Source organism: Hemicordylus capensis, chromosome 1 (assembly GCF_027244095.1).
Source record: "Hemicordylus capensis ecotype Gifberg chromosome 1, rHemCap1.1.pri, whole genome shotgun sequence".
In the NCBI taxonomy this organism is placed as follows: domain Eukaryota; kingdom Metazoa; phylum Chordata; class Lepidosauria; order Squamata; family Cordylidae; genus Hemicordylus; species Hemicordylus capensis.
In genome coordinates this window covers 383,542,756-383,568,523 of record NC_069657.1, presented here as the reverse complement: position 1 = coordinate 383,568,523, position 25,768 = coordinate 383,542,756, and the positions used below count along the sequence as shown (strand labels likewise).

The window sequence follows — 25,768 nt, the reverse complement described above, 5'->3', positions numbered from 1 at the left end:
AATCCATGTGTGAAATATCTTGTTTTTCAGCTCACTGCCTACTTTATCACACTTGACCAGCAAAGTCCTCTTATCTTCCACCCCAGCATAAAGCCTTTCCTGATTTTGAGCACAGTTAGGCTTCTTTAGTGGATCCTCTCTTGTTAGCATCCTTTGGTTTCAGTTCTCTGTATCCACTGTCCTCAAGACTCCTTCTCCATCACCTACCCAGCCCTTGGATTCATCTTTCTCAAGATTAAAAAAAAATATACAACACTAAATATGTTATTAGAACTTCTGTATCTCTTACCATAAAGTTAAACAGCAGCCACAAAAGGCCTCAATAAGGATCAGGCCCATGGTGTATGGAGAGAGGGTACTCCCTTCTTTACCACATCCTGATGAATATTTTTCCCAATGAACATCTCTTGGCTCTGGGAAGAAAGCTTCCAACTCTGCACCCCGCCTTTCACCTCAGTGCCCCCAAGATCCCGCCCACTTAGAGATCGTTCCTTCTTCTTCTCACCCTCTTTTACCAGAGATCCCAGTCTCTGGAGCCTATGCCCTTTACTTCAGGAACATTCTGTGCCATCAAAACAGTTCAGTCAATCAATTTCGGAGATTTTACCACCACACACAAAACAATCTAGATTGAAGATGCAGCCACTGTATTGACTAAGATTCTACCCATATGAAAAAAATCTGTGTTGCACCAGATTCTGACATTAAACATGAAAAAGTTATTAGCTACCAAACAAGAGTTCAGGTATTGTTAATGTATGATGGATACGACACAAACCCTATCCAAAGAATGATGGAAGTGGTAAGTTTAATTACTGCCCAGTTTTTCCCTTGCACATCCTCTTTTCTGCCAGTCACCCATGCTCCAATCATTGGCAAGGGATTGGATTTTGAGGTCACCTGTAAACATCAGACTGATCCCTTGCTCGGAATGTAACACTGGTGGAGGAGAATAAATCAAGATGTGGTCAACAGCTCTGCAAGTATAATCTCTTATGCTAATAGCAACACAAAAAGCACTAGGGATTAGAATGAACAATTTCTAGATATATGACCAAAAGTAATAAAGCAGCTTTTTACCATACATTACTCTTTTCTCCTTCCATCCTCAGAAACCCTTTGAATTCTGTTTTCATCCCATGGAAAGTAAATACCAGAAGTATCAAAGGACTGAGTCCATTGTTATCCTCCATGGAGATAAAAGGCAGTGATAGGCAGTAGCTCCCTGTGCACACTTTCCACCGTGTCCCACACACTGTTCCTGCTGCTGCTGCTGGGGCAGTATGGGACTTTACTTCCCAGAAAGGAGCCCTTTCCCCACACTGGAAGTGCACAGCACTGTGTGAAGATGGCTGTACTGCATAAAAGATGGAGGGGGAGGGGGAACCATGTTGCTTACCTGTAACTGATTATCCTTGAAGTGATCCAGGACTATTCACACAACTGGGACGATGCACATGTGCAGCTGTCGCCATCAGGAAACTTTCTGAGCTCTGCATAATGCTCTAGCTCTGTCCTTTGCCTGGGCGCGTCCATTAGGAATGGAGGTCAGAGCGTGGCTGGGTCCAGTTCCTGGATGACGGCCAAATTTGCTAAGCGATCATCTTCTGTGGAACTAGAAAAAGAAATTATTAGAGTGTGTGACACATGCATCCCTTTCCTCTCTGTAGCGGGGAGGTTGGGTGGGTCATGTGAATACTCCTGGATCACTCAAGGATAATTAGTTACAGGTAAGCAACCTGTTTATCCTTTATGTGATCCCAGTCATATTCACAAAGCTCCTCTTATAGGTGGTGGGTACAGGTTATTGCTTACCTTACAGGTTGATTGTAAAATTTATTTAAGTACTCCTCTACCAAATGATAGGTCAGCTTAAGTGGTGCAGTAGGTAAACGCTCGACTAACAAGCAGAAGGTTGCCGGTTAGAATTCCCACTGGTATGTTTCTCAGACCATGGGAAATACTTATATTGAGCAGCAGCGATATAGGAAGATGCTGAAAGGCTTCATTGACTGTGTGGGAGGAGTCAATGATAAACCCCTCCTACCACAGGGCTCTGTGGGCGCCAGGGGTCAAAATAAACTTTATGGCACACTTTACCTTTACTACCAAATGATGCATCTGATGTAGATCTCAGGTGTAATGTGTAATCTAAGGTGTAATGTCTAATGAATGAATGATCAGAAGACCAAGTCGCTGCTTTGCGAATTTCTTCTATTAAGAAACCTGATAAATTCACTGCTGAAGAACCTTCAGCATGTGTGGAATATGCTTTGATGTATTTTGGCAAAGAGTCATTTCTCTTTCTGTCAGTATCCTGACAGAAAGGAAAAGGGAGGGAAAGGAGAAGGAGAAAATAAAATTGTTGCTGAATAAACCTTTAATTAATTTACATAAGATTTACTTGTGTGTATGAGGGAAGCAGCTATAAAACAGAAGCATACATAAGGAACATCAACTCTAAAAAATCTACAGCTCAATTACTCTCCTAGCTGTGGACACTGTGATTAAAAATGCTGCTTTTAGTGACAGAAATTTCAGTGATGTTGTGGCCAAAAGTTCAATTGGGCAGTCTCTTTAACCTGTCAGAACTACTGATAAAATCCATTGTCAAATTGGCTTTTTTAATAGATGGGTACGTATTTTCTAATCCCTTTAGAAACATTTTGCACCATGGATGTGAGAATACAGTCCCATAATCCAAACCTACATGACAGCTGAAGATTGTGGCCAAGTGAACCCTAATGAGAAATTTGGCAACCCACCTAGCTTTAATCCACTGACAGGTAAGTCAATATTTGTGTTACTAATGTGTTTGATTTGATGGATATGTAGTTTGCATAGGTTTCAAACCTTTTCCATTTTGCATCATGAGTCTTTCTTGTTGAGGGTTTCTTTTCATTGAATAGAATTTGTTCTAGTAATTCTACACTTGCAGAGTTCCCATGATTCTCCATGCTGTCAGTTTTAGTGTGTTCACTTCTGGATGAAGAATCTTGCCTTCTGCCATGGAGAGGAGGTCTGCTTGTAGGGATAATGTTTGCATTCTGCCCTGTGATATTCTCAGTAGTGTTGGGTACCACATTTGTCTTTGCCATCTTGGTATGATCAAGCTGCAATCCATATTGTGGTATATGATCTTGTTTATTACTCTTGTGATGAGTGGTATCGGTGGGTATATGTAGTAGTATGCCTTGTCCCATGTCATCATAAATGCATCCCCTTGGCAGTCTTTCCCATATCTGCTCTGGTGCATTATTGATCACATTTCTTGTTCTCTGGAAATGTGAATAAGTTTGTCTGTGGAATACCCTATGTGTGAATATTGTCTGTAGATATTTGGGGTGGATGTTCCGTGTGTGTGTGCTGGAATGTGTCACATCTCTGCTCAAGAGATTGGTTTCCCCATTCTCCATCCCCTTGATATGTATTGCAGTGGGGTGAACCTTGTGGTCTATGCATCAGTTCCAATACTGGATGGCAAGACTGCATAAAGGTTGAGAGATAGGCTTGGTTGTTTTCATTGGCTATTGAAGTAGTATTGTTCATCACTATCTGCACTGTTTCACCCTGTATCATTGACTGGAAAGCCTTGAGCCCAAGGAAAGATGCTAGTAGTTCCAAAATGTTAATATAAGGATTTGTCCATTTCCCACTCACCTTGTGGGTCTGACAATGTTTTCCCCAGCCTTTTTGTGAGGCATCTCATGTTACTATAATATCTGGGAATCTGGGTTGGAAAAGTATGCCTGTGGTAAAGTTCATGTCATCCTTCCACCACAGGAGGGATTTTTTTCACTTTCATTGAGATGGTCAAATTTTGTGATTGATCCCTTTGAAAATTGAATACTTTTTAAAACTTTGCAAATTTTTGAGAATGCAAGGGGTGCATTCTCAACTTTGCATGTTCTGTTACTGCTGTGCAGAAGGCCACGGGTCCTAGTAAAATCTGGATCTGTCTGGCCATTCATTCTGGATTCTGGAAGGCCAGGTTTACATGCTGTTTTATCTTGGAGATTCTCTCCTCTGACAGGAAAGCTTTCTATTGATCTGTGACTAGAACTGAACCTATACATAGTATAGTTCTTGTGGATTGCATCTTTTTGTGGTTTATTCTTATCCCCAAATTGTCCATTAGTGCTAGCATACCCATCAAGTCCTGTAGAAGTTGTGCAGGTGAATGTACCATCCGCAACTAATTGTCCAGGAATAGAAACAGGTGCATGCCTTGTCCTTGTAGATAGGCAACTATGACAGCCATGCATTTGGTGAATACCCTTGGTGTGGTAGAGATCATAGGAACATAGGAAGCTGCCATATACTGAGTAAGACCATTGATCTATCTAGCTCAGTATTGTCTTTACAGAGTGATCCCAAAGGGCAGTAATTTGTATTGGTATATGTTGTCCCGCACAGTGAATCTGATGTATTTACTATTATCTGGGCATATCCTTAGGTGGAAGTATGCGTCTTTCATGTCTATGGCTGCAAATGTTATTGTGGCATCTTTCATGTCTATGGCTGCTCCCTTTTAGTAGGGGTAGTATGGCTTGTATTGCAATCATCCTGAATTTTGTTGTTTGGATAAAGTCATTCAGAGTGATGAAGTGTAGAATGGGTTGGATACCCCCATCTTTTTAAGGTATCTGAAAATACCTTGAGTAGAACCCCCCCACACACACACACATACCATTTGTTGATTTGGGGGAAACTACCTCTATGGTATCCTTTTCTAAGCGTGTCACTAACTTTATGAAATTCTGTCACATCACTGTCCTTGACAACTGAAAGTACCCACTTGTCTCATGTCATTTGTTTCCACATTGGATAGTGATCTACTAGGAGCAGAATCTGGGAGGTGGGTATCCATGGTTGTGATGGTAAGGCAGGCATCCCCAAACTGCGGCCCTCCAGATGTTGCTGAACTACAACTTCCAGCATACCCAGCCACAAAAAATTGTGTCTAAGGATGCTGGGAGTTGTAGTTCAGCAACATCTGGAGGGCCGCAGTTTGGGGATGCCTGTGGTAAGGCATCAAAGGCCTTGTTTTGCTCCATCCAGAGGATAGTAAAGGGGATTGCATGTAATCCCTGCTCAACATTGAGGGGAGGGCTTACAAAGCATATTGAGACAGATGGGAATGTCCTTGCCTATTGCTAAGGTCTCCAACAGTGGTAGCCCAGACTGAGTAGTCACTACAATTGAAGTTGTTAGCTGTCGATGTTGGTGGTAAGGATTTGGTTGAAGTTGGTGTTAAAGCCAAAGTCAATGTCTTCGTTGAAGGCAAAATGATAGTAAAGGTGGTTGTAACTGATTGGCCAGGTGCAGAGGTTGGGACTGTTGGTAATGTAGAAGCAGCAAAGTGGGCAGTGTCAAAAGTGATGTTAAGGACCATTATTTCTTTTTCTTTACTTTCATTGTGGTGATGTCCTCATGAGCTCTCTTTTTCACCTTCTTTTTTTACTTCCATCATTGCCTGCTTTGGTCGTTGACAAGAGTAACTTCAACACTGAAGTACTCATTGTTGAGACTGACTGTGCAGTCACAGTAAAGCTTCCATAGTCTTGACTGGGTGCATGGCAGGCACTGAAGTCAAAGTAGCCATTGAGGCCATCAATGTCAAGGGGCATAAAGTCAAATTGTATAAGGCATCTTTAAGTCATAATGCTCTATTCTTGCAGGTTTGTTTGGAAAATGACCGGGAGACTTTACATGCACTCGTTTTATGTTCCTCACAAAGACACAGTAGACAAGGTTTGGTCTGTCTGAGGTAGGTCACTTTGCCATACATTCCCCGCACCATTTGATAGTTTTCTTTTTACTCCTATACATTCAGAGGCGTATCTAGGGTGTGGCAGGTATGGCACGTGCTCTGGGCACCTCTTGAAGGGGGGTGCCTCTGCTTCCAGCGACAGAAGCATGCTGCCAGGTGACTCAGAGCACAGGGCTAGGGCTTGGGAGCCAGAAGCAAAGCCTGGACAGGAGCCTCCACAAACCAGTTTGCAAAATAAAGTGCCTTGAATGAACAAGCATGGCTTCTTTGCTCAGGATGCAGCTTGGCTCTTGCTAGTGACTTTTGCTCAATGGGTGCATTTCAGTTTGCTCGAGGGGGAGGTCTTGCCTTTCACTACCCCCTCCTCTAACAACTATTATGCGGGTGAGGGCCAGCCAGGGACAAGGGTCATCCAAGGAACATGAGGGTCCAGGGCAGCACAGCCTTGCTGCAAAAAGTTTTGCGCTGAAGCTGCATCAGCTGGGACTTTAATGTGGCAGCCAGGCACACTGGCCAGCACTACAGGGTGCTCGCTGAGGCGCACTTTCTGCACCCACCATGGTTCCGGCTCCTTAGTGCAAGCTCTTTCTCTTCATGGCTAGCTGCCGCTGGAGGAGGTGACTATGAGGCGACTTTCAAGGTGTTGGTCGAGGAGCCTGAGAAACTGTGAGCAGAAGCGACTCAGGGCATTGAGCGGTTCAAGCCCTGGGCAAAAACTATGGAAAGAAGAGACCCCTTTAGCACCTCCTGGTGAGTAAGCAATGAAACTCTCACTTGGCTTTTGCTTCTTGGGACATGTCACAAAAGCGAGAATAATATTGTAAAGCTGTCACACAGACACACTCTGTTCATCCCCACCCCATGTTAGTGTCCATGAATTGAATAAGAAATGTGTAAGCTGAATAGGCAGAGTTATTTTAAAATACAGAAGCATCTCCTAATGGACATAAATCAATAAGAACTTGAAGAATCCTGCCATGTTCCCTACCATATAGGAATTTTCCACCATTGCTTCAGCCTTGAAAAATCCACCATGAGTCAGGAAGAAACTTAGGTGGAGAGAATTGTGCAGGTCAAGTGGATAGAGTTTGGAGCATTTACACTTTTTGGGGACACTAGCCACCACTGATTTTCTTAACCGGAATGTTTCCTGTCCTAAAAACAAGGGCTGACATTCTGAGCAAGGACACACCAGGGCAGCTATGGAACAGACTAACAGCATTTCCAGATTAACTGCACAAGTGCAATGGGGAAGGGGCAATCTTAGATGATCTCTCCTTCCCCAGGATGCCCTCTGTACCCCCTGAAAATATGTTCCTAGGGGCTGCACAACCCTCAGGGACATATGTTCAGGTGGCACAGAGAGCTTCCTGCGGAAGGAGTTTGTTAAAAATTGCCCCTTCCCCAGTGCACCAGTGGAGTTATCCTGGGAGTGCCGTTAGTCTGTCTGTCTCATTGCACTGGCACTTCCTTGCTCTGAATGTAAGCCAAGATCTCATTCTCCAAACGAAGTCATATCAGAAACCCTGCCATCACATGCAGTGTTGCCAGGATCTGTGTGGCTGCAAACAGCATTCGTCAGCTGATGATAGGCAGTGAGTCCTATCAGCCTTAATCTGACCCTCGATGACTTGGTGGACTTTACACTTGCACACTCAATACTGATTCAATAGAAAGACTTAAGTTTCTCCCCGCCCCACCTTTTACTGCCCCTTATAGCCTTAGAGTCTGGCTGTTATCCAGGCTTTTATGTATTTTTGCCTGTAATATTTTCACATCCATTTTTATGCCCCCCATCCATTTTTATGCCCCCCATCCATTTTTATGCCTTTTATGCACTTTTATGCCTTTTATTACTTTTCAGGCTTTTTGTGCCCTTATGCTTCTGGTGTTCTTTCTACCATTTTTAGTATTTTTACTTTTATTATGTACCTTAAGTACCGTAACATCTGTAATCACCTCTGTGTACTTTTTAACTACTCTCACTTTTAATATGTAATCACACTTACACTTTATGCTGGCCTATGACTGTAATAAAGATTGATAGATTGACATATCAGAAATGTGCATCAGTGAAAGCAAGGAAGGTGCAGTTTTAATTTTCATGTAGTGCCATAATTTGTTAATTAAAAGATTAATGAGCTTGACTTGTATTTTTGAGCTGATATTATGGTAAATTTATATGAAAGATGGGTGTCAGATGTTTGGACAGGGTCGCAATTTCACTGCTTGCCACAGGCGGTATTTTCCGTAGATATGCCTCTACGTACAAAATATGCTCTGGCAATAAATGCTGGTAGTCTAACCAACTATTTTGTCTTTTTCTGTCATGGGTCCTTAATTGTAAAAATCTCAAGAACTGGAACTTTCACTTCCCAATGCTGCTGAGGTGGCAGCTGGAAAGAAACTGGACCCAATGACACTCTTAACTACCACCCCTAATGGATGTGCACAAGCATTGGGGTGGGGGGAGCTAGAGCATCGCTCAGAGCTTGGAAAGTCTTCCAATGGTGACTCCTGTGCATGCACATTGTCCCAGTTATATTAATACAACTGGGATCACATCAAGTATCAGATGTTTCCAAACAAGCTGTGATAATCACAACTCCCCCACCACCGCCCTTCACTTACAGCTCACCCTCAAATCCCTTCCTTTGCACCCCCACTTCCCAAAGGTCTATACATCCTACCCCCTGCAAAGGAGTCGATTAAATTTGATAAATTTGGGGTTTCATGGTTGACTATGTCTAAAACTCAGCTTACACTCAAGTCCTACGAAGCTGTGAGGGAGGCAGTAGTTCAGTTTTGTCATTGCAGCTAATAGGTATCCCTTTTCAGGAAAGGAAGGCTGAGCCATGTAGGCTAGTCCTCTTTCAGGCAAGCTCTTCTAAGAAATCCTTGGCCTTCACTTAAGGTAAGCGCAGGATTGTATCTGCAGTTTCAACAAGCTGAAGGCTTGTTGGCTGATGCTTATAACAGCCGTTGTTACTATAGATGTAAGTGTGCTATTGTATGGTACTGCTGCAGGAGCAAAAGTGGTGGCTTGGCTTGGCTTGGCTTTGCAAAAATGCTTGACTATATGTGTGTCATCCCCCCACCCCCTGGTTCAGGAAGGCTCACTGGAACGAAATTGGAGAACTCCTATTCAAAATCCTTGCCATTAGTGAAGAATCATGAAGACCATGTGATTTCGTGTGAATATGTCAGCTCCACATGGGAATGAAAGAGACAAATAACATGAAACCAATAGCATGCTGCTCTCTTGATTGCAGGGAAATCTCAATGAATGCATTTGAAAAGCTTCCTTATGAGAGACAGCAGGAAATTCACAATGAAAACATACCAAATCACATTGGAACAAGCTTTTACATTCCTTATGAATATGTTGCTTGGTATCAGAACAGCAAGTTTTTGCAAACACCACACAGTGCTGCTTCCTTAAGAGCTCCACACCAATAGCTCACTTACAGCCTGTTCATTAATTACAAAGAACTGGAGAAGGAAGAACTCATCACCAACATTACTCTTTTACAAACATGGGAGTTAACTAGTTATAAGGTTAAATAGTTAAAGAAATTGTTAACTTTTTAAGTTAACCACTTAAAATGTTCAACTGTCAACCTTTAACTGTAACTAGTTCAAAATAGTTAATTTCAATTTTAAGTTAAACATTTAACAATTTTTGAAATTTAGCTTTCTCAAAGATTTGTCTGACACACTCACTCTCCACAACTCTACATGAATAATGATATTTCTTTATTGAAACTCTAGGGTTTGTTGTTTGCGAGATGGAGAGATTGTTCTCACAGCCTTCCAAAGAGGGCTTTTGGAAAAAGTAGGCCTTCCCCCCAAATGAGCAGCAACAGCTGTTTCAGGATCTGCTGCATGCCCACACGAGCAGGGCCATGGTAGGGTCCCAAGCTGGGATCAGGAGGAGGAAGTCCTCCCACATCCCAGGGTACCCTGCATGAGTCACAGAGCAGCTGATCTCAGCAGAGTGGCTGCTCTGCTCAGCATGGCCACTCCATACCCCTGGCTTACTGCCCAAAATGGTGGCGGGCTGGGGGGGGGGGGAGCCCAGCTACTCAGCAGCAATCACACACATAATCACCTGAGGAGGTAGAACAAACTATTGGCTCATTCTACCTTGGTCAAAAGCCAGGTAGAAAAGGTGAGCTATCCAGGCCTGGAGCAGCCAGGAGCAGAGGGCTCCCAGTGCTCTGGATGACACAGGAGTAAAGGGGCAGGGGGGCTTCCTAGACCTAGAGGGTAGGAAGAGGTCAGGGCTACTTACTTTCAGTGGCAGCATTGTAGTGGCAGGGGCAGTGGTGGCTCCTCCCACATCCACCAGCCTCCTACAGAGTAGCCCAGGCTGGTTTAGTTACCTCCACACATGTGCAGAGGCCATTTGCATCACCATGCAAATTTGCATTGTGATGTAAATGGCCTCCATCACTAAAATGGCCTCTGTGTGTGTGTAGGCTTGAACTGGGCTGGAAAAGGCCTGAATCAGGCTGCAGCTGGCCTGGGATAATCTGGAGAAGGCTGGCGGGGATAGAGGGAGATGCCGCTGTCCCTACTGCTATCTCTGCTGCCACTGAAAGTAACTAGCCCTGACTCCTTCCTGTACCCTCTAGGTCTAGGAAGACCTCTACTCCTTTACTCATAAAGGGGAATCCTCATCAGATTCACCTTTACAAGTGGACCCCCAAACTGTTCCACGAACCAGTTCAAACTGGTCCAGCAGTCAAACCAAACTGGGCTGGGTCAATCCAAATCCAATTTGGATTCGAACCAAACCAGCCAGGCCAGTTCTGTACACATCCCCATTTGCATATTGCTGTCATGCATTCTCATATTCCTGGCTGATAGCTGGGATAATCCTGCAGATCCATAGAAGGCTTTTTAAAGTGAGGCCTCAAAATAATCTTTTTCAAGGCTGCTGGAACTACCCCCTCTTTCAAGGAGATGTTGATCATCTCTTGGACCAAGAAGTCAGCCCTGCCTTGTTTAATGTGCTGAGTCAAGTAGATGGAGGGGGGCAAATTCCTCTAAGCACCTTGTCCATGTTCTTGGACCTTGAAGTCATTCCAAAATACAGGATTAGTTGGTACCCTGGACACATTTACTAATGGAGTTGCAGACATCTGACTGAATAGTGCCCATTATTAACACCTGTAGGGGAAAGGTAGCCCATGCAATAATGTTTAAGTATAAAATAAAGACGTTCACTTTCTCAGACCGAGTTGAGTAAGGAAAACAAGAAGTTTGCCATGGAGTATCAGGAGACATACTACTGTGTTTTATAGTACTTCATTTCATTTCTTCCCTGGTAAGAAAATTAAACAAAAACAGTGGGGCACTTGTACTATAGTCTGTTTCTTATTATGTTCTGATCACTGCATAGTAAGTATTAGATAGCAAGAAAGAAAATAGATAAATATAAATATAAATGTAGCAAAGAAAAAAGGACTTTTAGCATTGCTTTAACACATAACAATAACAGTCTCCTATTATTGATGGCAGCAGCACTGTATTACCCCTCTGGACTATTAGTACAATAATGGACTGTATATTTTACTTCTACTTCAGTTACTTGAGCAATGTATCACTTTTTACTGGGAATGCCAAGGATGAGGGTGAGAAATAGAGATAACAGTGACCAGTAAATCTACACATTCAAAAAAGCATAGGTTTGGAATTTAAACAAACTAGGTACTACCTTTGAGGAGACTCGAACACAACTATTTTTTTTAAAATCCCATAAGCAAGTGAGGATATTGTTGGGAATTCTCTCTGGTAAGAGAAACCCTTTTTCATAATAGCAGAGTGCACAGAGGCACAACACAGCAGAATTTGGTTAGGCATGCATGTATGCTGAGAGTAAAATTACTTGGAGCCAGTTCATAGTTTCAAATCAATATAAGGAGTATTCATTATAGAACTCCATTCTAGATAGGAAAGTGAAGAGATAGGATCTCTAATCTATCTATCTAGCTGGATGCAGATGGATTCTGCATCTCTGCACACATGGTGCAGGGAGAGAGGAGCTTGCAAGTTGCAAGGGAGAAGGAAGGGAAGGGGAAGGGGAAGAGGAAGTGGCAGGAAGGAAGTCCCTGAGATTAGCAATCTACATATCAAAGGGATAGTGTCAGAGTGGTAGAGAAGGGATGACCAATGTCTTGATCCTCTAGCCCTCTGACTCACTATTCTGTCCTCCTATTCATTGCGACAAGAGACAGCGCATAGTCCTTCACTTCCAACAGATTTTGGTAAAGAATACAGCATTTATTGAGGGGAAAGTGCTACTCAATCAGTGATAATTTATGACTGCCTGTATTTTTCAAATGGGTAAAATGTGCTTGTGGTACATGAGTCATGTGAGTAGCTTGCTGTGAACACAGACCAAAATGTAATCACCACCAATAACATTGCCCATTTTCATTTCAAGTAGTAAGCAATATCTTATCACAATCAATATCACAATCAACACAACTTCATGGATTCAGATGTACACATTAGTTATTTGAAAGCATAGCTTGTCCATACCATTTGCATACTGGCCATGTTCATCATGTTCAACTGAATCAGGATCTTTTGTGGATGGGCAAACTCTGCTCACATCAGTGCTCAGGCACAGGGTTGGGGGAGAATATGTTTTGAGGATTGAAGATATGGGTTCGGCTTGGCAAGGTGAAGTTCAGTAAAATGAGGGGAAACTCCTCAAATGCTTGAGGGGGGATTTGCACCCCTGCTCTTTCTTTGGGTCAATTATCTGAATTGTTTTTGAGAGAATGTGCTTGGTAGGGTGAATTTCCAAGCACTGCTCAGCCATTGCTCATGAATCAAACTCCCATTTCCAAGGTAAATAAAATAAAATATTTTATTTTGTACATATGTGCATAGCAGCATCAGCACACATGTGCTAACACGACAAACTGAGAAAGAACTTTCAGTAACAGATGAGCTTTTCAACCTCTAAACACACACCAAGAAAGCTCATAAATACCAAGCTTATTCCGAACTGAGCCAAAGACAGTGAGCCCATCGCTAAGCAGTAGTAGGAAGATAAAACAGACAGATGAAGGTCATGAGTAGGTGGACTGTAATTTATACATGTTTACCCCATGGGCTTATTTAAAAGATAGAAATATAGACATATACAATAAATATTGTATGTTCAGAGCAGATAGATAGATAGATAGATAGATAGATAGATAGATAGATAGATAGATAGATTCTGCCAGCTTGTGGAATTAGTTAAATCAATATATGGTGTGCTGAAGAAAACAAAATAATAGGTTCTACAGGGCTGTGTAAGGGTCAAATCATCAGCCTGATCCTGATCCAGGCCATTCTTGCATTGGGCACACGATTCAAGGAATGGCCTGGATCAGACTGAGCTGATCATCAGTACTGGCTCTATGAAGCAGATTGAGTCAGGGCTTACCTTTTAATGAACAGCCAGCTTCACTGAAGATATCAGCTAGTGGCAACCACCGTAGTTCAAATTGTTGCCCTTCCTTCCCTGGTTTCACTCTAGAATGCACAACAAGAATGATGCAACATTTTTCTGGTGCATTACTGGGAGGAAAATAGCTACACCCTATTACTATAGGGCATGGCCATCCCACCCACTACCACCACCACCACCCCTTTGTTGCACCAGGGAAAAGAAACAACATTGTGATGTTCCATCTTTTCCTGATGCATTCTAAGACGAGACCAGGAAAGGAAAAGTGGCAATCTGAAAGACCATGATCACCACTGGCTAGCTTATTTTAAGAAGCCAGATCTTTATTAAAAGTACGCACCCATTCACCCTCCAATTTTATTTGATGCAATCCAGTACTGTATCAGATTCCCCCCCCCCCCCATATCGGAGACACTAATCATCTGAATTCTTCTGATGAAAAATACCCAACAGAGCTCGCATCACCTCTAAAGTAATTCAATGAGATGCACAACCCTAATGTATGATCAGTTTATTTGAATACTTACCATCTGCCCTAACTGAACCCATGAACTGTTTTGTTTTAATGACAAACGTTAATTTGTCATTATAAATAAAAGAGCCCCTGGTGGTGCAGTGGTAAAAAAAACTGCCGCCCTGTAACCAGAAGGTTACAAGTTCGATCCTGACCAGGGGCTCAAGGTTGACTCAGCCTTCCATCCTTCCGAGGTCAGTAAAATGAGTACCCAGAATGTTGGGGGGCAATATGCTAAAATCATTGTAAACCACTTAGAGAGCTCCGGCTATAGAGCGGTATATAAATGTAAGTGCTATTGCTATTGTGTTTTAATGATGGAAGCCTTTTTTTCAATTGAAGACGCTGAAGCTGACAATAAGAATAAAATACTTTGGCAATTTAACTGTTCTAATGCTTATTGAGCATTGGTTTTATATATATGCTTTGTTACTTAGTAAATGCATTGATATTATTTATGGATTTTTAAATTATTGCTAGTTTGCAATAATTGTGAAAATGGTACAACTCGGTACTGCAGTATCCTAACTTACTAGAAATGTGCAAATCGATTTGAGTCAAATCAATTCAAGCTCAAATTGCGGTGATTTGAGTGAATAGAACTTGAATCAAATTGCCCCTAAAATAAAGGGCCTGATTTGAGCTCAAATTGCCTAAATTGATTCAAGAGACAAGTGCAATTTTGGGGGGCTGATTTTCCCTTTATGATTGCCAATCAGCAAGGAAAGAACTGCCCTCCAAAATAGTGCTAGCCACTCAAATCATTTGAATCTATTCAAGCTTGAATAAATTTGATTGATTCAACTGGTGAGTGCCATTTTGGAACACAGTTTTTCCTTGCTGATTGGTTTACTGGCACTGGCTTCCAATTGACTTGAGATCTCCTTCCTACTTGGTTGGCTTATTATCATTCAAATCAAGTGTTTTCAGGGGCAACTGTGCCCCCATTGGCTGCAGGGAGTGAGCAGAGGGGGGAAGGTCAAAGGAGGGATTTTCAAAATTTATTTAAGGGCCTGTTAATGTAGGCAGAAAGACAGAGCCATTTGAGCCTCAGGAGAGAAGGATAATCAGAGAGAGACTGCAGCAACAGCACTGAGAGCAGAGACTGGTGGGGGGGGGCTGGGTTTTGTATTCAAATTTCTTAATATTGCTTGTAACCAGCCCCAGTGGCTTTAATAATTGAAGTGCTGTGGTGATTTCCCCCCTAATTTTTTTTTAATTGTACCAGCAGCCCCCAGGGGCTTTAACTGAGTGCTACTTTGAATATCCCCACCCTTTTGTGCATTTTTCTTCTTCTTGCTTATAGCTGGGGTGATGTACTTATTTTCCCTCATCTTTTGCTGCCCCAAGCTGCACCTTTGCTGCTGCTGTCTGTGTGCTTGGTACTAGCAGGACTGTAGGACAGGAAGCCGTTTTTTAAAAGCCCCACTGCCCAAATAAAACCTGCTTCTTGATTTGGGGTCCCCCCCCCTAGATTCTCTGTGTGAACCATAGTGCTATAGATAGTACTGTGTGTGAGGCACACACACAACATAAATAGACCACCCCAACCCCATGCACCCCTTTAAAAAATACCCAGCTTTAAAGGCACTATTTCTTCCCTCACCACCATCAGATTTAGGGCTTAATTTTTAAAAAATTAAAAAAAACACCAACATGTCCAGGAGGGTGCAAAGCAGAGCCAGGAACAGAGTGGCAGGCAGAAGGAGAGGTGATGTTGCTGGTCCTGGTCGGTGATGGTGAGAGGGGCCCACTTTCTGAGTTGTCCCTGTCCCCACGGATGTGGTTGTGTGCAGGCTCTCCTTTATGTATTAGACTGGTTCCCCAGCTCAGCTGCCTGTAGTGGCTGAGGTAGAAGTAGTGGAGAGAAGCTCTTCTTCCTCTGGCAGGAGAGGAGGAGGTGTCTTCGGCTGCTAGACCAGCCAGATAGCTCTCTCCATCCTCCCCGATCTACACTGGAAGTGTGACACACCCATCTGAGACTGAGGAGAAGTAGGAAGTACCTCTACTTCCCAGACCTTCTGAGCCTCAAATGGAGAGTGGTGGCGGCGGCCCCCAGAATGAATCAACAGCCCCAGTATCACCAACACCAAAATAGTCCCAGGCCAATAGCAGCCTAGTGTGGGACCACTTTGATCTCTGCCATGATGACCCACACCATGCTGCCAGCATCCACTGCATGACACAGGTCAGCAGGGGGAAGGACCCCAAGCATCTTATGACATCAGGAATGCTGCAGCACCTGCAATGGCATCACCCAGGGGTCCCTACTCCTACTGGAAGCAATAGGCCTGCTATATCCTCAGTTAGCAGCAAGGCACCTGCTCCTGCTCCCGAGCAGGGGAAGTTGCCTGTGTGGTGGGTGCAGTCAGTGGGCAAGTGGTCTGGTCACCCAGAGCCTCATCTCAGCACCAGGGCCATTGGGGAGATGATCACTTTGGACAACCAGCCATTCCAGGTGGTAAAGAATGCTGGCTTCAGCCAGCTGTTCTGACTGCTTGCCCCTGACTACAACATCCCCTCACTCACCACGTTCAGCCGGCAGGTGGTGCCTTCCATGTACTGGGCATATAGAGAGGTCATGTTGGAGCTCTAGTGTACAGCAGCCCCAGACAGCAGCATGCACTTCACTGTGCATATGTGGACCAGCCACAGTGGGAGATACACTACTTTCTCCTGGCACACTGGTAGGGGCAGGAGAGCGAGGGGACATCTGCTGCTGATGGTGTGGCCAGCCCATCCCAAGCAGAAAAACACAGGCTGGCTGTGCAGCAGGTGCTGGACACTGACCGCACAGCAGATGAGTTGTCAGTGGCCATGGATCGCCTGGTGGGGAAATGGCTGTCTGGGCATGAACCCTCAATGAAGCTAAACCTTCATCAAGGGTTTGTGGTCACTGACAATGCTGCAGACATAACTAGGCCAGCTGGGCAGGTTCAGTTTGTGTCCATCTATTGTGTGGTGCACACTCTGAACCTGATTGTGCAGGATGCGTTTGGCCCTTCTGAGACTGCATCCAAACTAGACAGCCCATAGCAGGCACTGGGTGCCATCCTGCTGCTTCCATGGCTGCTCTTGTGGAGAGGTTTCGCAAGATAGCAGCTTTCTTCCACAACAACAAAAAAGGTAGGCAGATGCTTAAAGAGAGTCAGCTTGAACTCCACCTACCTGAACATCAGATCCTGCAGGATGTTCTGACCTGCTGGAACTCCAACTTTCTCTCGCTTCAGGACCTGCAAGAGCAAGAGGTCACCATCCACACCCTGGCAAGGAGGCGTAGCTTGCAACTGTGCGATCTATCCAACCAGGAATGGGTGTTCATTTCTGAGGTTTTCTTGACACTTGCACTGTTCTTTGTTGCCACAAACAGCTTGTGTGCCCAAGCAGCAGCACTGAGCCAGGCTTTGCCCATTCTACTCAAGGAGATGATGGGTGAGCTCCAGACCATGTTGACCACTGAGGAATCGATCACCTTGGCGACTGAGGCCTGGAGTGTTGGATAGGCTCAGGACACCCTTGGGTGCATAGGCAGCACATGTTTTGTCCTGCCTATGTGACCCAAAGATGAAGCGCAAAGCGGTCACCCCTGCCCAGCTGCCCAGTTGGAGGGACCTCCTGGTTGCAGAGGTTAGACAAGCAAAAGAGAGGAGGCTTCAGCACAACCAGAACGGTGCTGGAGCACCTTCTGCTAGTGCGCAGGCCACCACTAGCAGCAGCACTATGACCACTGCTTCCTGCTCCAGCAGTGTGGTTTCCCTGGCAGGGCAAAGTGAGCCAGCTGTTCCACCTCCAACTTCCAACCCATGGTTCGTGGAGGGGTTCCTTGGCACCTTGCCAGGGGTACAGGAGGAGCCCACCAAGTCCTGCAGCAGTGCTGAGCATTGTGTGTTGCAGTACCTGCAAGAGCTGGTAGCAGGCGGGGAGATGGAGCCAATCCCGTTTTGGGCAAAAAGTCTAGCTGGGCTTGGTAACAGTTGCTGGACAGTTCCTCTCATGCCCACCAACCAGCATCCAGAGCGAGAGGATGTTCTCCATGGTCAGGGATACGTGTATGGATGCTGAAATGGTGCAGAAGCTGGTCTTCCTAAAGGCCAGCCTCCCCCTGTGGGGCTATCCCAAGCTGTCCATGGAAGGTGAGTGACTCATTGTTACCCCCAACCACTGCAACACCACTGGCAGTTCATCACAAGCTGGCCAACCCCCAAACCAAATGTGTCACAGTCTGCCCGTTAGTACTTCTGACACACATGCGCATGCCACTGCCATGGCCAATGATGAGATGATGGACTGATGCCCTGATGCATTTGTTAGGCTGTCAACCAGGGTCCTGCACCAATCTGAGGCCACGGTGTTTTATGGACACAGACAGGCAGGCAGGCAAGTATGCTGGAGAAGAAGAAAGAAGGTTTCTTCTCATGATAAGTGTATAGGCTTTGTTTCCTGTCAGACCATTGGTCCATCAGGCCATGACTGCTCTGTCCTCCTGTCTTTCTGTGGCAGGCAGGCAGGCAGGCAGGAAGTTTTGATTTTGTGGTTTTCAATATGCTTGCTGTGCTATTGCTTGCTGTTAACTATCTGGATTTGCTGGATATTTCTGGATCTTTTTGGATCTTCTTTTGTGGGGGGGGGGGTAAGTCAAATTTTAAATTTGATAAAAGCAGAACATGAGTCCCTGCCTGCTGTCCTTGAGTTGTGGTTCAGTCTGTTTGTGAGATGGTGTTCTGGTGAGAAATGACAGTGGCAACTCAGCTCCATTGTTTGTGTGTAATATTTCTTGATGATTGCTGTGATGACATCCCTTTCTGGCCTTGAGACTAATTGCATCACTCACTGATCTGGTCTGTTCTATTCTGCAATCTGCATTCTGTATAGCAAGCTGTACTCAGTCAAAATGTGGCTGAAAACGTTGCTCTAGTTGAGCTTATGGCTATGGAACTGCCCCAGGGTGATTGGTAAACACCCCAAAAATTTCATCCGGGCTTTGTGTGAGGAGATTATCTCAGAGTGGAGCAGTTCCGTGTCAGATTAAATTTAATCCAAAGTGTTGGTTACGCAAGCTCAGCCATTGCATATGTAAATAAGGGTGGGAACACCCTTATTTGGATGTTCCAGCCATATCCATTTTTCATAAGCAGATAGAAACCAGAATTAATGCTTTACAGGAGGACTACAAGAGAAAGGGTAGAGGGGGCCCAAATAATTTCTTCAAACAGGACTGGCAGATGCTACGTGATTTAAAATCAGAGAAGGAAATCATAACTAAACCAGCCGAGAAGGGGGGTGCGGTAGTAATCATGCAAGTAAAGGATTATTTAAAGGAGATTGATCATTTGCTATCGGATGCCACTATATATAAACCTATCTCTAGTGACCCCACTGATTAGATTAAATTTTTGATTAGAATAGTGGTGGAAGAAGGTGTATCTTTGGGTTTGATTTTGCAATCCCTTGCTAGATTTCTGATAAAGCCTTATGGAGGTATTCCTGTTTTTTATATTCTTCCAAAAGTACACAAAAGCTTATTTTCTCCCCCTGGTCATCCTAGTGTTTCCAGCTGTGATTCTTTATTGGAGCCATTGTCGATCTTTGTTGATTCCTTCCTTAGACCTTTTGTCCCTAAAATGTCATCATAAATAAAAGATACAAAAGATTTTATTAACAAATTAGAAGGAATTAAAGTCCCTGAAGGATGTATACTGGTCACCATGGATGTGTCAGCATTGTATTCCAACATCCCTCTGGATGAAGCCAGTATCACAATACAAAACTATTTGGACAAATGGGACAATACGGATCCTCTGTCCTTCTTCATCATGGAATTGGCTGACATTGCACTGGAGGAGAGTTTTTTCAGATTCAGTGGACAATTTTACCTCCAGCAGAAGGGTGTTGCTGTGGGCAACACTTCGGCTCCTAGCCTTGTTTGTCTTTTTATGTCTGAATTAGCAGACATTAACAATTTTGTCTCAGGAACATAATCCTTTTTTTGAACATATAATATTTTATAAATGCTTTCATGATTTTCAAGGATTATAGCAAATTTACGGAGTTTGATAAGTGGGTTAATTCAATTCACCCAACCATCAAGTTTAGTCTGTCTTCAGATCCCCGGAGAATTGCGTTTTTGAATACTTATGCTTGCATTGGTTACAACAGGTCCATTTTTTCCAAACTTTTTCGTAAATCAACTGACAGGAATATGTTACTTCATTTTGACTCTTGGCATCCAGATCATTTGCATAGAGGGCTCCCATATGGGCATTTTTTTACGTCTACAAAGAAATTCTACTTATAGGTCTGACTGAGAAAAAAGCAGAAGTTCTCACTCAGCATCTATTAGATAGGGGCTATCCAAACCAGGTGATTAATGCAGCCAGTGAGAAAGCACATTGCAAAAGAAGGGGACTGCTATTAGAAGAAAAGCAAAATAAAAAAATAAACTGTATAATATGGTCTTCAGATTTTTCACCCCTTAGCTTTCAGATTTAAAAGATCATTCACCAGGAATGGCGTATTGTCAAAGAAATTCCCGGCTGCACACGTCCACCTATCTTTGCCTTTCAGAGTGTTGGAAGTGAAGGACTATACGCTGTCTCTTGTCTCAGTGACATAGGAGGACAGACTAGTGAGTCAGAGGGCTAGAGGGTCAAGAAATTGGTCATCCCTTCTCTACTGCTCTGACACTATCCCTTTGATATGTAGATTGCTAATCTCAGGGACTTCCTTCCTGTCTGCCTGCCTGCCACTTCCTCTTCCCTTCTCTTCCCTCCCTTCTACCTTGCAACATGCAAGCTCCTCTCCCCTGCACCATGTGTGCAGAGATGCAGAATCCATCTGCATCCAGCTAGATAGATAGATTAGAGATCCTGTCTCTTCACTTTCCTATCTAGAATGGAGTTCTCTAAGAAATACTCCTTATATTGATTTGAAACTATGAACTGGCTCCAAGTAATTTTACTCTCAGCATACATGCATGCCTAACCAAATTCTGCTGTGTTGTGCCTCTGTGCACTCTGCTATACTGAAAAAGGGTTTCTCTTACCAGAGAGAGAATTCCCAACACAGAGAACAAAAAACATCAAAGATCATCTAGTCAAAGCAGACTTTTGTGACACCTCATTGCCCTTAGAGACTCCAGTGGGTTTCCACCATTATGGGCGGTGCATTGCTTGCCCTTTGGCTATGGAAATTAAAGAACTTTATATTCCCAAAGAGGGTCGAATGGAAAAACAACAATTTTTGCCCACTGCAGCAGTAAAAATATTATTTATTTAATTACTTGCCCATGTGGACTCATGTATGTGGGGAAAAGTAATTGGGCAGTCAGAACAAGAATTTTGGAGCACCATTCAAGAATAAAACATATGGTCCTGGAGGCACCTCTCACTGATCACTTTAGGAATTTTCAACATTCCTTAGAAGACATTAGGTTCAGTGTTATATATAAATATAGACCTAAAAGATTTGGACATGAGAATATTGAACAGGTGTTGTTGCGAGTGGAATCTACCTTCAATTATAGACTTAACACGATCATACCTCATGGGCTTAATTCTCCATGTCAGTCTTTTTGTAGGCATTATTTTTTGCCATGTGGACCATATTATCTAGTGGGTTTGCAGCCTGTTTAGGGTCAGCTTTTACATCCAGCTTTATTTACAGCAACTTACCCCATATCAATTAGAAATGCACAGAGTTTCTGGAGTTGAAGTAATTATTGAATATGGCTTTAAGTGGGCCATGTATTTACAGTATTTTATGCAATCATGTATATGGAGCTTATGTTAGCCACACTGACATAGTAGCAAGAATTGTCGTGGCATTTTCCATGTTGATGTCAGCTGGGAGTCACCCTTAAGATTTAGAGTTCCTTGTCATACATTTTCTGAATGCATTGCTGTTAGCTTGTATATTTTAGAACAGGTGTTTGAGCTCATTCATTAAGAGAATTCAGGTATGCAAGCATAGGAATGTGGGATTGTTCCTTATCTTGAGATCTGTTTGTGCATTTTGGGGGGCAGCGTGTGTGATTGGGGATGGGGTTCTCATTAGGATAAACATTTGGGTACGGTTTGGCATGTAGTGGTTTGGGTTGCTGGAGGCGGTGCTCAGATGTGTTGAAGTATAGAGTTGCTGGGTTAATGCAATTGCTTTGTCACGATTCTGTGGAGTATGTTAAGCTCATACAGCTGATGCAGAAATACTTAAACTTGTACCCTTTAAGAATTGATTGATAGCAGCTTCACCTGGCCATGCAGCACTTTCATTGGTGCTAGCCCATATATCTTTAGGATTTGGAGGTCAGAATATAGGAGGGAATGCTGCCTCCATGAAGATTTGTTGGTTGGGTTTATTCAGAAGGAATAATCAGGTTTGAATTATTTTGTGTCTGTTGGGGTGGATTTTGTGAGGCTTAACATGGCTATTCATTTAAGAGATCCATTTGAAAGATCAGTAAATGTATCCTTTATTCCTACAAAATACTGGAGAGCTATAGGAGAGAATGTTGCCTCCATGAAGATTTGTATGAATATAGCTCCAGTTCATTGGGTCCATTCAAAAGGATTAACCTGGATATTGGATTCCTCTGAAGAAGGAAGGTTTCTGAAGTGGGCTTAGTAAAATCCCAAGTCAGCCTATTAGGATCTTGTTTGCAGTTCTAAGACACATGTTCCAGCACATGAATGGTTTCCAACATAACTTGCAATTGCTTTCTGGAATTGTTATGAGTATGCTACTGCTCAACTGAAGATTGGAATTACAAGAAGTTTTGTTCTAAAGGATTTGTTTTCTGCAATTCAAAGGTTTACTTTTGCAAAGTGAAACAATAGTATCTGTACAGGTATGATTCTTACAGGATTTGTTTCTTTGCAATTTTGTGGTTTATTTGTGCATATTGTAAACATTGTTGTAGTACATGTTAGTTTGTTTACAGAATTTGTCATTGTTTTTAGCATTTCCATGTGGTTATATACAACCATTCATCAATTCTGTTGATCAGGTCTCTACAAGCTGGTTCACTTAGGTTGTTACATGCAAGAGCATAGCAAGGTTAGAGTGGGCCCAGGGACAAGATTTTAAAATGGGCCCCCCTCACTGAAGTAAAATTTATATATATATATATAAAAACCTATGTGCCACAATAGAACATCATCCTAAATAATTTTTAAAGATTTTGTAAATTGTGGATGATGCAAATTATTTAATGGTACTAGAGAAAGACATGCTGTTTTGGTAGCTCCAGGTCTTAACACTCACATCAATTTTGAAGGATGAATACAATGGAAGGAAGCCTGGGTGGGTGTGTGGCTGAGGGAGTCAGTCATGTGACTTGCCTCTGGGGGGGCCCAAGGCAGTGGGCCCCCAGACAACTGTCTCCCCTTGCCCTATTATGGTTACGCCCCTGGTTACATGTTGTTGTGTTTGTCACATTTTATATGAGTTTCAATACAGTAACTCTATTCAGCAGACAGGTGGAATGTGTCCTTTTGTTAATGCGAACAACTTTATTTTGCAGTTTTACATCAGTTCTCTTTTTTGATTACTAGCAGTGCGCATGTTATTTTTGGTTTTCTGGCTAAGTGTGCTGCTGTGGTAGCTGTTGCAATGCTGAAGTAGGGAGTCATAGTTGTGTGAGAGAGAGCAACTTGAGCCAATGATATTACTGTAGTGCATGGGGGACAATGGGGTGGTTCATGTCCCCCATGTTTCCCTGTGGGCAAATAATTTGAATGGATTCAAGATGATGAGTTGAAATGGCCAGTAGTGGCTGCTGTTTTGATTAATTGCTTCAAGTATTTTGCAATTCGATTCAAGCTTAAATTAAATCAGAAAATATGATTCATACTAGGGGTGTGCAGTTCGGATTTTCTGTGTCTCGATTTGTAACCGAATCGAAACAACCCTGATTCGATTTGGATCCGAATCTGACCCATCCGAATGACCCCAAATTCGATTCGGATCCGAATCGCGGCTGATCCAAATCAAATCGATTCGGGTTTTGGATCTGTCCTATTTATTTCCCCAGATTCCCAGCTTTCATTTTTTAAATAAAAAGCTAAGCTCTAGCCCTTATAGAAGTGGAGTTATGGAGCAAAATGTGTGGTCACTGTTTTTTAAGTGTTTGGATTCTTTGGTGTATAATAACTTTCACTCAATGAATCCTTATGAGGATTCATTACACACCTTCATTTCTTCTATTAATTTTGACTGTCTTTTAGACAGTGCCAATTGTCAACTGCCATGTGCCAACTACACCCCACTCCCACCCACAAGGCAGTGAGGTACTACTCAGTTTAAGATAAGTGCCTAATGGGTAGAGGCTACCACCCAAATTGCAGAGGAATTGGACAAAGGGCTGATTTTTGGTGAATTGTTGAAGGTTTAGTGTCTTTGAGGCAGATTTGGGGCATAAAGTAGGATCTGGGGTGGAAGAGTGTGGTGAGGTGGTAGTGCCTAATGGGTGGAGGTTACCACCCAAATTGCAGAGGAATTGGGCAAAGGGCTGGTTTTTGGTGAATAGTTGAAGTTTACTCATATTTAAGGTTTTTCTCTATAAGGTATAATGGAGGTATCAGCAGCCCCATAAGTGCACTTGGAGGGCGCTGGGGTGGCCCAGAGTGAGTGGTGGTGTAGTGCACATAGGGTGCCAGCCACTCCCATGGGGTTGCTAACCCATGGGGTACAGGGCTCTGTTGTTTCTGAGGTGGTCTGAGTGTAGATTCTATGGTAGCAAATGCGAGTGGATTCATGGTTTGTATTGAAAATCTCATTTGCTACCAGAGAATCAACACTCAGAACACCTCAGAAACAACAGAACCCTGAACCCCATGGGGTAGAAACCCATGGGGGTGGCTGGCACCCTCTGTTCACTACACCACCACTCACTCTGGGCCACCCCAGCACCCCCCAAGTGCAGTTATGGGGCTGCTGAAACCTACATGATTTCCTATGGAAAACTTCAACAATTCAACAAAAACCAGCCCTTTGCCCAATCCCTCTGCAATTTGGGTGGTAGCATCTACCCATTAGGCTTAACTTAAACTGAGTAGTACCTCACTGCCTTGTGGGTGGGAGTGGGGTGTAGTTGGCACATGGCAGTTGACAATTGACGCTGTCTAAAAGACAGTCAAAATGAATAAAAGAAATGAAGGTGTGTAATGAATCCTCATAAGGATTCATTGAGTGAAAGTTATTATACACCAAAGAATCTGAACACTTGAAAAATAGTGACCATACATTTTGCTCCATAACTCCACTTCTATAAGGGCTAGAGCTTAGCTCTTTTTTTTAATGAAAGCTGGGAATCTGGGTAAATTAATAGGACAGATCTGAAATTCGAATTGAATCGGCCGTGATTTGATTTGTACCCGAATCTAGCCAATGGACCACAGGGGTGATTCGTTTTTGTCTCCGAATCACCCGAATCAGCTAGATTCGGGTACAAATTGATTTGTATCCAAATCGATTCGCACATCCCTAATTCATACACATCTTTTAAACTTACCTTATCTGTTCTGTGCAATGGGCTTTATGCAAGGCACCCTCTGAAAACCATTTGTGAACTACAGGCAGTAAACATCTGCAGGTGGTTGCAGATGTCCATCCAGGTTGTCAACTGAGGCTTGCTGCACCAAGCACATTACAACAGTGCTTTACAAAAATGTCATTGGTTTCTAACTGGTCACCCTACAAAATTCAGAAGAATGGTATTCTTTTAAAGTTCTTAATTGTTTCAAGGATCAGCTGCTCTTATAAACAGTAAAGCTGACTGTGTGCTGCAGTGGTCATGAAAGATCATGCTGCAGGGTGCCCACCATCAGAAGTGAAGCAGCTTGTGACTATAGACAGGCCCTTTTCTGGACTGGCACCTAGATTTTGGACTCACCTTTCCAGAGAAGTTTTCCCTTGCATCTATCTTCTAAGCTGCAAAGGAAAATTATTGTTTAACCATGACTTTGTGATTACTCCCAGAAATGTATATAACAGATATAAATATAAACTTATA

At 43.2% G+C, this 25,768-nt stretch overlaps 2 long non-coding RNA genes across 2 annotated transcripts in view; one reads left to right on the top strand and one right to left on the bottom strand.

The window, feature by feature from the left end:
- Window positions 1–849: 849 nt before the first annotated feature.
- Window positions 850–10,142, bottom strand: LOC128326948 (uncharacterized). Its single transcript, XR_008308357.1, has 3 exons — window positions 10,068–10,142; window positions 1,400–1,615; window positions 850–939 (listed from the first exon to the last, which is right to left on the bottom strand). It is a non-coding gene; the product is annotated as an uncharacterized LOC128326948 (long non-coding RNA).
- An 11,939-nt stretch (window positions 10,143–22,081) lies between these two features.
- Window positions 22,082–25,768, top strand: part of LOC128340297 (uncharacterized) — a 57,276-nt gene continuing 53,589 nt past the window's right edge. Inside the window, exon 1 of the long non-coding RNA XR_008313577.1 lies at window positions 22,082–22,132. This is a non-coding gene — a long non-coding RNA (uncharacterized LOC128340297). The remainder of the gene's footprint in view (window positions 22,133–25,768) is intronic.